Source organism: Rana temporaria, chromosome 2 (genome assembly GCF_905171775.1).
Source record: "Rana temporaria chromosome 2, aRanTem1.1, whole genome shotgun sequence".
Lineage (NCBI taxonomy): Eukaryota > Metazoa > Chordata > Amphibia > Anura > Ranidae > Rana > Rana temporaria.
The window spans coordinates 59,526,837-59,542,232 of NC_053490.1; positions in this window are offsets into that span (position 1 = coordinate 59,526,837).

Here is a 15,396-nt window from a genome sequence, read left to right on the forward strand (position 1 = left end):
CCGGCGGATCGGACAGTTTCCAGCGGACCAAAATTGATTAGCATGCTAACCAATCTGTCCGCTGGAAATCTATCCATCGGACGTGTTCGGTCGTCTGTACAGACTCACCGGACACGTCTGACCGACCGCCATCCCCCGCATGCGTCGTACTGAATCGACGCATGCGTGGAAGCTTTAAACTTCAAGGCCGCCCACGTCGCAGCGTTATCGTCGCGGCGACAGCGCGGCCACGCCCCGCGTATTGTTTACGCACGGATTTCTGTCTGATGGTGTGTACAACCATCAGACAGAAATCCGGCAGCCGGACGCAGCGGATCTGTCAGCTGAAAACTGTCCGGCGGACCGTTTTCAGCGGAAAGATCCGATGGTGTGTACGGGGCCTTATGTTTAAGTTTCACCAGTAAAGTTACATTAACTGTTTCAAGCCTGGTCTGAAGTTATTTAAAGGGGTGCATGTGAGTTCTGGTATTTTCAAATAACTCAGGTCTCTGAAGCACAAAGGGGTATGAAGCTCAGCTACTAAAAAAGAATTAACTCAGCAAGATAAAGAAGAGGAATGTAGTTGCTATGAGTAACTAAGCACAAGTTCAAGACATGAAGCAACCAGTCATTAGGCATGGTACCTGATAAGGTGACAGGTCCTCCAGTAGCGAGGGGGTCGATATTATGGCTACCTCCCTAGCGGATAGTATCCAATAGCAACAGGATCCAAACCTGCGTTGCGGAGATTCGTGGCTTGGTTACGAGGTAAGGTAGTGAAGGAGTTAAAGAGCATGCATGAAATCCGCGCTATGAGCTCAGCGGAACCCTATTCTGTTAGACCCTTTTCACACTGGGGTGTTTTTCAGGTGCTTTTGGGCTAAAAATAGAGTCTGTAAAGCACCTCTCCTGCAGCCCCAGTGTAAGAGCCCGAGTGCTTTCACACTGGAGTGGTGTGCTTGCAGGACATTAGAAAAAGTCCTGCAAGCAGTATCTTTGGGGCAGTGGGGGAGCGGTGTATACACCGCTCCTCCACCACCCCAGCCATTAGAATCAATGGGCACCGCTGCCGAGGAGTCTGCAAAGCGATTGGACTGCGGCGCTTTGTGGGCCGAAAAGCGCCCCTATTACAGCTGTAAAGCGCCGCTAAAATTAGTGGCGCTTTATCACTAACGGCCCCCTACTCCAGTGTGAAAGTAGCATAACTGGGAGTGAAGTAACAGAGGTACGCTGGCTGGTGGAGTGGACGCAAGCTCAGCACGTCCCTCCTAATGCAACCTATAAATACAATGTGTAGTGACATGAGAGAAGTCGCTTTTCAGAGGAACTCTGTATTTTTACTGCACACAGTGAAGGCTCATCTCTAAGTCGGAGAACTGCCTTAATGTTAGATTCTTCACATAGTCCCGAGCATTGATGAGCGCACCCAAGGTTCCCCTCACATGCAGGGCGACAGACAAACATGCTTTCATAAAATGATCGATTTATTTTCTGATCGATCTTTTCTGATAGGAGTAATAGCTCTATAGTCAACACCACATTTGATTGATATGCTACACATTGGGAAGTGGATTTAGATTGATAGTTAAGATACAATCCTCAATTGCGATGATTATAAATAATCGATTGCATTTCCGAATCTACCATGTGATCTCATAATCTGATAAGCTGAAATAGGAACGCATGATTTCTGATTGGATCATTTTGATCAAACTGCACATTTACCACATAATGGAAAATTGAATACCTACCTTTCTGTAATTTTCCTTTCCTGGTGCCTACCCATGGCAGCATACCAATGGTCATGGCTCCGCCCCCACTGACCCACAGGACCACGTAACTCTCTCAATAAAAAAGAGTTCCCCCTCAGATAGGCATTCTAGTTACTAGCCCTCAGACCGCAGAGCAGTCCATAAGGGAGGGTGTATGCTGCCATGGGTAGGCACCAGGAAAGGAAAATTACAGAAAGGTAGGTATTCAATTTTCCATTTTCCTGGTGCCTCCATGGCAGCATACCAATGGTCAAATAACTCGCTTTACAGGGAGGGTACTGCTCAAAAAAAAAATATATTTAATAATTATAGAGTAGAGCGTTCTAGCAATTTTCTCCCAAAGTCTCTCGATGTGAGGGCTGCCGGGTCAAGGCTATAGTGGGACATAAAGGTGCCGAAGGAAGACCAGCTTGCTGCCCTGCAGATCGTTTCCGGGGAGACCCTTGCCAGGGCTGCCCAGGACGAGGCGACTCCTCTCGTTGAATGTGCGTTTATTGCCTTGGGAATAGGAAGACAACTAGCCCGATAGGTTTTCTGGATGAGTCCTACAATCCATCTTGCCACTGTTGACTTGGAGGCTGCTTTCCCTTTCCTTGCCCCTTTTGGGATGATGAAGAGGCGTTGGTCCTTTCTGAATTCCTGTGTCACCTTAAGATAATGTTTTAAGGATCTGGCTACATCTAGCTCATGCAGGTTTGCGGATGCTTGCTCTCCTTCAAATGTTGGAAGTACCCATTCTTGATTGAAATGAAAGACCGAAGGTACTTTGGGAATGAACTGATGTATTGGCTGTAGTACTACCCTGTCTGGAAAGAATGTGATGTAAGGCTCTTGGGCTCCCAGGGCTTGGATTTCCGACACCCTGCACCCCGATGTGATTGCAATCAGGAAGGCTGTCTTCCAGGTAATGTCCTCTAGTGAGCAACCTTCTGTAGGAGCGAATGGGGAACGTGTTAGGGCTTCCAGCACAATTGTCAGATCCCATTTGGGGTATAGAGATTTCCTGGGCGGGCGAAGTCTCAGAACCGCCTTCAAAAATCTGTCCACCAGTGGATTAAGTGCCCATCTGACATCTGTTAAGGCTGAGATGGCAGACACCTGGACCTTTAGAGTGCTGTGTCCTAAACCTAGGTCTAGGCCTGACTGTAAAAATAACAAAATATTATGAACCTCCGGAAACAGTGGATTGAACTGGTTGGATTCCGCTAGGGTCACAAATTTCTTCCAAATCCTGTAGTAAGTGGTGTTCGTGGAAGACTTTCTTGCGAGCAAAAGGGTTCGGATGACCTCTTGTGAACACCCTATATCCCCCAGCCTCCTCCTTTCAATATTCAGACCCTCAAATCCAGAATCTCTGGATTCGGGTGGATGAAACTGCCCTGAGTCAGCAGGTTGTTCTTGAGAGGTAGAGACGTCGGATTGCCCAGAGATAGACTGACCAATAGCGGGAACCACGGCCTCCTTGGCCAATATGGAATGATCGCTAGGATGGTTACTTCTTCCTTTGTCAGACGCTGGAGGAATCTCAGAATCAAGGGAGTTGGGGGAAAGGCATATCCCAACTGGAATGTCCAAGGCTGGATCAGATCATCTGTACCCACTGCTGTCGGACATGGTGCTCTTGAGAAGAACCGAGGAGTCTTCGCGTTGAGCGGTGAGGCAAAAAGATCTAATTGGGGAGTCCCCCACTGTTGGCAGATCCTGTTGAAGACCTCTTGGTCTAGAGACCATTCGTTGTTGTTGTAGAACGACCTTGATAGGTGATCGGCTAACTGGTTCTCTGGACCCGGAATATAGCATGCCCGTATGTCGAACAGATTCTTCTCTGCCCACGAGATTATTGGAGTTACTTCGCTGAATAATGCCCTGCTGTGCGTGCCCCCTTGGTTCTGGACGTAGGCCACCGCCGCACGGTTGTCCATTTGAAGAAGGACCGGTTTGCCCCTGAGAAGAGGTGCTAGATGTAGAAACCCCATCCAGGCCGCTCTTAGTTCCAGTATATTGGATATCACTCCCTCCGCACTGAATGGCCACTTCCCTTGAACTAATTTGTCTTGGGTGTGTGCCCCCCAACCTAGTTGGCTGGCGTCTGAAGTAAGAATGGTCCATGTAATTGGACCCAGGTGGAGGGTCTTGTCCACCACCATAGACTGGATTTCATCGAAGAGGACACAATTATCTTCTGCTTGAGATGTTCTTTCCCCCATTGGGCTAGGAACCCTAGCTGAAATTCCCGTAGGTGCCATCTGGCCCATTTTACCATTGGGATGCATGAAGCGAAGGAGCCTATGAGGCTCAGACACTCTGACGCTGACATGAAGCGGGAACTCATTGCTCGTTTTACTTTTTGAACCAACATTGGAACCTTTTCCGGTGGTAGAGAAACTGATTTCTCCGGGGTGTTGAATAGGGCCCCCAAGTAACCCATTTTCTGTGTTGGCTTTAGCTGGCTTTTCGCTATGTTGATCAACCAACCGAATCTGGACAAGGTGCTTAGTACTGTTTGGGTGTGCTCCTCTAAGAGGTTTTTTTGCTGAGACAAGATTAGAATATCGTCCAAATAATATAGTACTCGTATCCCCTTTTCCCGAAGAGGCACTAGAATGGCCCCTAGTACTTTTGTAAACGTTCTGGGAGCTGATGAGATTCCAAACGGGAGGCATTGGAACTGTAGACGTAGGCCGCCCACCTTGAACCGTAAAAAGTGCTGGAACTGGCTGTTTATCGGAATGTGCAGATATGCATCCTGGAGATCTATGGAAACCATCCAATCCCCGGGCCATCCTCCCGTCTTCTTGGGAATTAAGAAGACGGGAGAGTAGAATCCCGAGTTCATCTCTGAAGCTGGGACTGGTAACACTGCCTTCTGTTGTAACAGTATTTGGATGTACTGAAATAATACTGCCCTTTTCTCTTTGGACGCCGGGATCTTGGTGTCTTGGAAAGAGTATGGAGGAGGGCGAGATTTGAACCTCCAAAAATGTCCCCTGAGGATGGTGGACACCACCCATGGGTCGGTGCACCCTTCCACCCAGACCTGCGCATAGGCCTTGAGTCTTGCACCCACTAGGCTGGTCTGGGTGGCAGGGGAGTCAAAAAGACTTCTGGGAATCTCCCACAGAAGTTGTGGGTTTTGGTTTCCCCAGCTTAAGGAAAGAAGCTTGAGACCCTTTCCAGCCCCTTCTATAACCCGGGCGATAGGATCTTGAGTCCCTTCCTCTCTGCTGAGCTCCAGGCCTGGGAGTCTCTTGAAATTGCCGAATCCATCTTCTCCCCAAAAAGTGCTTTCCCATCATACGGAATGCGACACCACGATTGCTTCGAAGATGGGTCTGCTGCCCATGGTTTTAACCATAGGGCTCTTCTGGCCGTGATTGAATACAACATGGCCCTGGAGGAGCTTCTTAAGACATCTATCGCTGCCTCTGCCATGAAATCTGATGCCAGCTTTAACTCATCTAATGCCTTAATGACTTCCTCGGTGTCTATGCCTGCTCTGAGAGCTGTCTCAATGTTGTCAGTCCACACCCTGGTGGCTCTGGAAACAGACGATAAGGCTACCGCCGGTTTGCAAGCCCCGCCAGTTGCTTGGTACATCTTTTTAAGATCTGCATCGATCCTCCGGTCTAAAGCATCCTTGAAGGAGACCGAATCCTCTAGTGGTAGGGTCGTATTTTTTGCCAGCCTCATGACTGAGGCATCCACAGTTGGAATGGATTCAAAGATCTTAGCATCCAATTCGGCCAACGGATACAGTTTTTGAAGACGATTAAAGGCGACAGGCCTCTTATCAACTTTCTGCCATTCTCCTAGAATGATCCCTTTAATCTCCTCCATACGTGGAAAATTAGACACTCTCTTTGTTAAATGCGGAAAGTATTTTTTTGTTTTGGACGGAGGCTCCAGGCCCTCCTCTTCCCACTGAATGGCGTCCTTGACTGCCATTACAAATGGCTCCACCAGACCAAAGTCAAAGGCTGAAATCTCTTCCTCATTTGATACCAAGTCCTCGTCCAGGCCCTCTTCCCCCGGGTATGGGGTGGATGGACCCGCGATCTCTTGCTCAGCCGAGGGAGAAGGAGGAGAAGAAGTGCTTTGTGCTGCAGCCAATTCTCTGATGGATTCTTTGATAAGGTCTTTTATCGAGCTTGTGGACACCTGTTTTTCTGCAGTAGCCTCCAAGAAGCATTGGCCGCAGGCTAACTTGCCTGGCAGGGCTTTTTTCCCACAGACCCAACAGTCATCCCCCCTAGGTTTGGAAGAGGACTGGTGGGAAGAACTTCGATGGCTGCTAGAGTTGCGGCCTGAAGAGTGTGGATGGCCTGAACTCCTATGGCCTCCTGAGCTCCTGTCGCGGGAGGATCTGTAAGGCCGGGTACTCACGACCAAACATGTATGGTGAAAGCGGTCCGTCGGACCGTTTTCACCATACATGTCTGCCAGAGGGCTTCTGTACGATGGTTGTACACACCATCGTACAGAAGTCCGCGCGTAAACAATACGCGGGGCGTGTCCGCGGTGTCGCCGCGTCGATGACGCGGTGTCGCCGCGACAATGACGCGGCGACGTGGGCGGCCCGCCTTTAAAATGCTTCCACGCATGCGTCGAAGTCATTCGACGCATGCGAGGGACGGCGGGCGCCTGGACATGTACGGTAGGTCTGTACTGACGACCGTACATGTCCGAGCGGGCAGAATTCCAGCGGACTGTTTTAAAACAAGTCCAGGAATATTTGTCTGCTGGGAAAAGGCCCGGCGGGCAAATGTTTGCTGGAATTCGGCCCGCTCGCGCCCACACACGACCAAACATGTCTGCTGAAACTGGCCTGCGGGCCAGTTTCAGCAGACATGTTTGCTCGTGAGTATGGGGCCTTAGATGCGTCTCGTTGCGGGCTGCGGAGACAAAATCCCAGAATATAGGATTTATAGTATGTCTGTGATAGTGCTCTTTTTCTATTACTAATACTTTACCTGTTCTGTAGCAGCCCTTACCTAGTGGAATGTTGAGGATCTTTTATTGGCATGACTGTGTCCAGGACAGCTAAGGGCAAATTTAGAATTTCCTATGTTACTATCTGGCTTTAAACAAGATAAAAAACATAAACAAACTAACTCCCCTGATATACAAAGACCAGTGCAAGAAGAGCAAAAAAAAATAAAATAAATAATGTGCAGCTAAAGATACATATACATATATATATATATACATATATACATATATATGATAAACACACACACACACTCCTTTTACCACTGCCCAGTCCAAAAAGTACCTTGGCAAGGATCCATATTGCTCTGGTAGAGGAAATCCAGCAGGAGACAAGTGCTGGCGATGCTATCCCACTGACAGTCTGCTCTCAACTGAGAAAGACAGGCTGCTTTTAAAGTCTTGGGAGTACCAAGATGGCCGCCAAACGCGCAGTGCGCATGCGCGGCCGCGTCGCCGCGGCTCCGCCCCCCCGAGATGACAAACTGAGTCATGTGACCCGCGCGAAGCGCTTGCAGCTCGTGGGGAGGACAGACGCTCGGCGTCCCGCCGAGGAGAGAGACATACAGGCGGTAAGAGCTGGAAATCCTTTTACATAGTGGTAAAGCCCTATTACTGGAGGAGCACCCCCGGGATGTGGAATAGTCAGCCTAAATACCTGAAGAGGAGATAGCATAAGCTCCTGGAGGTAACACAAGTGCCCCAAAAAAAATCCTCAAAAAAAATGGGCTCCTATACTTATCTGGCGCCTTTAGCAGCCCAAGCCATAGGACTCCGTCCTGCAGGAGAGCATGAACCTGCAACGGTTACACCATGGATGGTGAGGTAGGGCTGAAATATGATCCTGCGGGATGAGGACAGAAAAAAGAATGCCTATCTGAGGGGGGAATTCTTTTTTATTGAGAGAGTTACGTGGTCCTGTGGGTCAGTGGGGGCGGAGCCATGACCATTGGTATGCTGCCATGGAGGCACCAGGAAAATTTATTTGAACCATAATTTCCACATGCCATGTCAAAAAAAAAAAAAAATGACTATAGATACATTTTAACATAAAAAACAAATCTGATGTTAGGTGTATATATCATCACCACAGTGCATCTGAGCACCTTAAACCAATAACGCTATTTAATTCATTTTCAATATTCAAACTCACCCATCCATCCAGGTCTCAATGGTTTATTTTACTGAGAAATCAGTTTGAACCCCCCCCCCCCCCCCGCCACATTACTGGCCATTTTACGTAAGGGCAGATGATTCATGTAGCATTTACTTCATGGAATCCATCTGCCCCTAGATCAGACATGCAGTCAGGAGGGTGTGCTTAGGTAAGAAAACCGCTCCCCCCCTCATGAAGACTCCTGTGATGTATGACATCATTTGCCTAGGAAGTAAGTGAAGTAATCTAAAAAAAATTAAAGTTTACATCAAGTAAATATGATATGCTTTCCTATCTATTTACTAATGCTAGCAGCATAAGGATTAAAAATAGTCAATGTTGATTGTGAGAGTGAAGTTCCACTTTAAAATATAGTTTCCCTTTAAAAAGCTACACATAGACTTTTGATGTTAGCACAGTTCCAGTGATTCATGAATATCAGTCATAGTTCCATAATTGACTTTACTGCCTGCTTGTCGTTACTCCTAATAGTTGCCATAAAATTTTAAAAAAATTATAAAATAATAATAAATACAATGAGGCAAAAAAAAAATGATTCTCTCATTTTGTATAATGATGTCAGCTACAAAATGACATGTTCTCTTTGATGAAGTTTCATTTTATTGGGTTAAATTGTAAACTATTTGACACCAAATCTTTTCCTCATACCCCACATTACTGTGTGTCTTGTGAAAGGACAGGCAATGCAAATGATATAAATTGGTTTTTAATTGTAATTATGTCAGTCAAATATATTCATTAATTTTTAATTAACAACCAGGTAGTAAACTGCTTGATGATGTGATTATTAAAAGGATGCAGTATATAGCACATAATAATAAAAAAAAAAAAAAATCACCTTGTCTCCAGATTTGTAGCAGCTCTAAGTTTTTACCAAATAATATAGATTTATTTAGATACACATATCTAGTACCTGGAAGGAGGGTACAGTGTACAAAGTCTGCAACTCAAGTACATTGTGACACTTAAATGATGGTCAGCTGGATAAAGCAGACCTGTGATTTCCCCTTTCGGATTTACTTTTACACCCCGGCTCTCTTCCCCAGCAGACCTTTTATTTAGTGTCCGTTCACACTTTACGGTGCGACTTTGATGTGATTTTGATGCGACTTTGAATGAGTGCGACTTTGGCTTTGACCAATGTGATCGTTTTATTTGTGCCCTACAAAGTCGCTAGACATGTTTTGGTTTATTTGGCTTCCTTATTTTCTAACGAAATCCCAAATTTTAGAAATTCCTATCGTCTGTATGCTTTTCCGATGGAGAAAAAACCCACGCATGCTCAGAATCAAGTCGACGCATGCTCGGAAGCATTGAACTTAATTTTTCTTGGCTCGTCGTAGTGTTTTACGTCACTGCGTTTTGGACGGTCGGAATTTGGTCTGACAGTGTGTATGCAAGACAGCTTGAACGGAATTCCGACTAAAAATTCCATCGGATTTTAGGCCATCAGAAATTCCGATCGTGTGTATGGGGCATTAGTGTGATTCATTTGTTTCATTAGTAGTATCATCACGCTGTTCCTGAAGAAGCCAAAAAGATGGCAAAACATGTAGAACAACAAGAGTGATGAACAGTTTCTCTGAAATCAATGGGTACAAGTTGCCTACAAGTTGCCTAGAAGTCGGATTGAAGTAGTACAGGAACCTTTTCTGAAGTCGGAGCAACTTCAGTTGTGTACATTAAGACGGCTCCCATTCACTTCCATAAATTTTCTCGACCGTGCGACTTGGGGCAAGTTGGGGCGACTTGAAGTCGGATCCCAGGTCGCCCCCGTGTGAACCGGCTCTTAGGCAGGTATTGTTATTATTATTATTATTATCATATAATAATAACATACCTGTGCTGTTACATGGAACTCTGGGGAACTCACCCATTAGTGATCCCCAAGGAACATACTTGGGACACACTGCTCTACTGCATTCCTAACAAGGCAGATACACAGCTTGGGAGTATTAGACCAAGAAAAGAGCTCTTTTATGTGCTTGCATATAAGCAATTCTTTTGTGAAATTACCCATGTTAACATTAATTAGCAGAGATCAGAAAATGATGCTGTTTGAAGAATGCATGAAATTATTATTTGGATGGTTCAGTGCTAAAGGGCATATTAATCTAAATGAAAAATATGGCAGACTGCAGATTAGGTGCATAAAGAAAAACAGTAAAAGGGTGAAATTTCACACTATTTAACCACTTAAGCCCCGGACCAATATGCAGCCTAAAGACCCAAGGTGTTTTTACAGTTCGGGACTGCGTCGCTTTAACAGACAATTGCGCGGTCGTGCGACGTGGCTCCCAAACAAAATTGGCGTCCTTTTTTCCCCACAAATAGAGCTTTCTTTTGGTGGTATTTGATCACATCTGCGGTTTTTAGTTTTTGCGCTATAAACAAAAATAGAGCGACAATTTTGAAAAAAAAGCAATATTTTTTACTTTTTGCTGTAATAAATATCCCCCAAAAACATATATAAAAACATTTTTTTTCCTCAGTTTAGGCCGATACGTATTCTTCTACCTATTTTTAGTAAAAAAAATCGCAATAAGCGTTTATCGATTGGTTTGCACAAAATTTATAGTGTTTACAAAATAGGGGATAGTTTTATTGCATTTTTTTTTTTTTTTTTTTTTTTACTACTAATGGCGGCGATCAGCAATTTTTTTCGTGACTGCGACATTATGGCGGACACTTCGGACAATTTTGACACATTTTTGGGACCATTGTCATTTTCACAGCAAAAAATGCATTTAAATTGCATTCTTTATTGTGAAAATGACAGTTGCAGTTTGGGAGTTAACCACAGGTGGCGCTGTAGGAGTTAGGGTGCACCTAGTATGTGTTTACAACTGTTTGGGGGTGTGGCTGTAGGAATGACGTCATCGATCGTGTCTTCCCTATAAAGGGAATGACGCGATCGATGCGCCGCCATAGTGAAGGACGGGGAAGCCGTGTTTACACACGGCTCTCCTCGTTCTTCAGCTCCGGGGAGCGATCGCGACGGAGCGGCTATAAACAAATAGCCGCGCCGTGGTCCCGGATCGCTCCCCGAGCGGACCCGACCTCCGCATGTAGCGGGGGGGGTCCCGATCGGACCCCCCACCCGCTAATAGGCGAGGACGTACCTATACGCCCATGTGCCTGTACGTGCCATATTGTGGACGTATATGTACATGGGGTGGTCCTTAAGTGGTTAAATCTAAATCCTTTTTGAAGGTGCTGATTATTTGCAGGGATTCCTTTGTGTGCGTGTGTATACAATATATATATAAAACAATACAGAAGGTCCCTAGCACGCTTTCACATTAGACTGATGTACACGAAAGGGCTGGGATGCTGGTGACATCATTGACCTATTATGGGCACATGGTCACATGTGGCCATATTAGCTCAATGATGTCATGAGCATCTCTGACCCTTTGTATATGTTCAGCTGCAGGGTGGGGCATCTCATTGGTCCAACAATGGTAGCTAACATCGGGGTTCGGACTAATTATGAGATGCAGAATTGCCTACTTAACAGAAAGTGTTTACACGTCTTCACTTCCAACAAAAAAACCTAGAGACAAGGAAATCAGTTTCTGCTTATGGATACGTGTATAGAGTTATGCAAATCATTCCTTTCTTGTCCTTTTTAGCCATCAGTACACCCAGAACCGCTAGTCTATGGTTCCAGATATAGTAATAATTTTACAGCGACAGTATCACCAATTTACATACATCGATTTCTGGATTTCTTAGCCCTCGTCAGTGCTAGATATGGGTTTTCTGGCTCTATGGTAGGGCTTGTGAGTCCAGGAGCACAGTACAGACATTAAAGTTATATTAAAGTCTTGTTTCTGTTGCTTAAAAATAACAAACATGTTATACTTACCTCCTCTGTGCAATAGTTTTGCACAGAGCAGCCTGGATCCTCCCTCCTGATGTGTGCCTCTTTGGCACTCCTGGCCCCTCCCTCCTGACGTGTGCCTCCACAGCAAGTAGTTTGCTATGGGGGCACCCGAGCCACAACTCAGTGTGTCAATTCAGACACAAAGCGGCAGGTAGGCCCTCCCCCCCTCTCTCCCCATTGGCTCATTGACTTTGATTGACAGCAGCGGGAGCCAATGGCGCTCCACTGCTATCTCAGCCAATCAGCAGGGAAATCCTGAGCAGCAGAGTCTCTCCTACAACATTGCTGGATAGAGAGGGGCTCAGGTAAGTATTAGGGGGTCTGAGGGAGGCTGCTGCAGTTTAAAGCTGGGTTAGGGTATACAAAAATACCCTTTGGTGAGGAGTATTTCCAGGACCGAGATGTCCTGGATACATAAAATTAAATGTTATACCCCCTTCGGGTTGAACATTGAGGTAGACCTGAACTGTTTTTTAGATAACTCGTAACGGGTCAGTGTTACATGCGATTTGTTTGAGTATTATGTCTGAACAGAAGGTCCTAACCCCTTTTTGAAATGAGGGGCGGATACTGAGGAGGTTCTATATACTGTCAATATGTATTGCTAATGTTTCTTATGCCAAATGTGTTCCCTTTCACTTTGAGGGAGATGATTGTTAATATTGTGTATTTATGTCACTATGTGAATTTATGACTGGGAATGACCTGGGATGGATCCAGTCAGCCGCAGCTCTTTTAGTTTTTTAGTTTTTTATTTTTATTTATAAATATTGATCAATAATTTTGGATAATTTTAAGGATCACACTGTCCCGTTGCATTTAAATATGCTGCAGGACTGAGACTGTTGGATCGAGGTTTTGTTACTCTCCCTCGCTCCGTTTTTTTAGGCTTTACTTTTACCGGCTGTGTAAATACAGATGCCATGTCGAGGTAAGCTGAGCTAGACTGTCTAGCAATTTCTTAATGTCCTGTGTTTCCCTTACCCCGTTCAGTGATTACTATGGGTGTTTACTGCGGGTTTCCAGGAACCAAGATGGAGGCTGTGCGGCTATCATTGGATCCTTCCTGAGGTTAGCCCCGCCTCTTTTTTCTATATTACGCGGTGATTCAGAGCGTCTCCTTACCCCGTGAACAAGTCCCTGTTGAGACGAAACGTCGGGAGGAGTCGCTCTGACGTCACCGCGTTTGCACGTGTGAGGACCCGGAAGTTCGGGACGCACGCTTCTATACAGGCCGGCCGGCTGTGTGTTTTTATGCTCGATACATGCTCATTTTAATAGGATTGATGTAAGTACGCAATCTGCTGTTTTTTTACAATAAACCTACATACAGTATTATGCTATTGTGCTCTCCTTGGTTTCTTCATATGTTTTGGAGCTCTACATCGGGCTACTACTGAGTGGGGATATACACCATTGAGGCGTCATTATGAGACGAAAGGATTGAATTTGGCCCTGCAGTGGATATTGGATATCTGTGTCATGCTGATTTTAATTTGACTTGCGGTAAGAGTCAGTGTTACCCGTGGGTGGAGGTCTCCTGTCTGTACTGATCACTACGCCGTGGACTTATTTTGCACCCTGGGATCTATTGCTGTTTTCAACATTATTTTTTGGGACTGTGTTCAAATCTTTTTGCTCTGTTTTTTTATTTCTTATTTTATTTTATTTTTTCTATTTTTTCTTAATTGCACTATGGACAACCATGTCATATTGATATTGTCATGAACATTTATGTTATCACATAATCTCACTAAATAATTTCCATTTATTCTATTGACACCTATCTAGTGTCTTTTCACATTTTTAGAAGCGCAACTCCCTTTTGTTCCATGTTTGCTTGATGTTGTATGACATCTTTGAGACGCAGCTAGTTTGTTTTGGGTATTGGGGTATGCGCAATAATTTTTTCTGTGTTACCATTTTCTATACAAAAATACCCCAAGGGTATTTTTTTTGTATTGCTGTCTGCCTAGTTCTATTTTTGTCTGCGGAGCCTAATTGCTATTGCATTTGCCTAAGGGTGTCCTGTGCCCTAACCCTCTCCTCCACCATTCCTGTTAAGAGAAATAAAACTCTCTTTGTTCATTTTTACAGAAAGTCTCTGGCGCCCAATCTTTCCACCTTGCACCACACCCACTATGCCTAGTAATCTGCACCCTGAGGATGAATGTCAGTTCTCCCTGGCTCTGGGGATCACCATCAGGCCCTTCGAAGTAGGGGATGGCTACATAGGCACTAATTCCCTTAAATAAAAAGTGACCACTATAGCTATACAGTTCCGCTGTATTTCGGGGGATCTTGGTGCATAAGAACAGAATCTCAAAGGCATAGCTGTGTCTTCAATTCACTATGGCAAAAAGCAGTAACATTTTCCATTGCAAACTGTTCATTTTACAAGAGCCTCTATAATCTTATTTCCCTCCCTGCCTTTAATCACAATTGTTGGGAAGTCACAATAAGCTTTGAACAATAAGTGTTGAACAATTACTCCTTTATAGTAGTACCATATTTTTTAAAACTTTCTCACGTTTTTTAGAATATTACAAGGGATTCACTAAAGCACGTAGGGCATCTCCAATACATCATTATAATACACAGATGCCCAACTGCATGACAGCCGGTTTTAATCAATACCTTTTGATTCATGGGTCTCATTAAATATTTCCAGAACCTAATTTTAAGAAGATAATATTTAGTTTTATCACCATCATGCTGCCGAGTTATTTGCTATCATGTTAAACGATCCTAAAATAATAGATCAATAAAATAAAAATGAATGTACAATACAGTATGTCTTTACCATCTACACGGTACTCCTCTAGGGAGAATAAGCATCATTTTCCGCAGAACAGGTCACAGCGGAATATTAATACATTTGGTGTGAATGTGTTTCTACTACATAAGTAAACACTGTTTTTCTACATTTGAAAATCTATTATAACATAATATATCTTTATTTAAATGTTATCCTCTCCTTCAAATCTTGCTTCTGGTCAAGCCAGCCAAAACGTATTTTTCCATTTTTGGTAGAGGTTAGAGCAGCCTTTCTCAACCAGGGTTCCATGAATCCTTAGGGTTCCTCCAAAGGTTGGTGGAGGCTTCTTGGCCAGTGATCAATTTCTGCCTCCCAGGATAGTTACTTAACCTCCCTGGTGGTATGATTATGTCTGGAATTTTGTACCAAAAGCGGTACAATTTTTTGCATGGAAATTTGGCGTTTTATATTGTAGGCCTGTAATTCTTAGGAATAACTCACTTAAATCTGTCCGAACAAGAGTCTAGTAGACATCCCGGGTATGATAAAGTTTGAAACACAAAATCATAAATTATAACATAATAAATAACTATAAATAATTATAACAAATGATAATATAATTATAATAAAAATTATTCAATAATGTAATCAAATCAAAAACACTGAAATTTGCTCAGTTGCAGAATTGTCGCTGTCATTATTTTTATTGTTTGATGATGAATTTCCTGACAAATCACTATCGTTCAATTCTGCAAGTGATTCAAATTTATTATCGCTGTTTTCCAGCTGGTCTAAAACCACTTTTGACATAAAGGGACACTTTTTGGTTGCTATG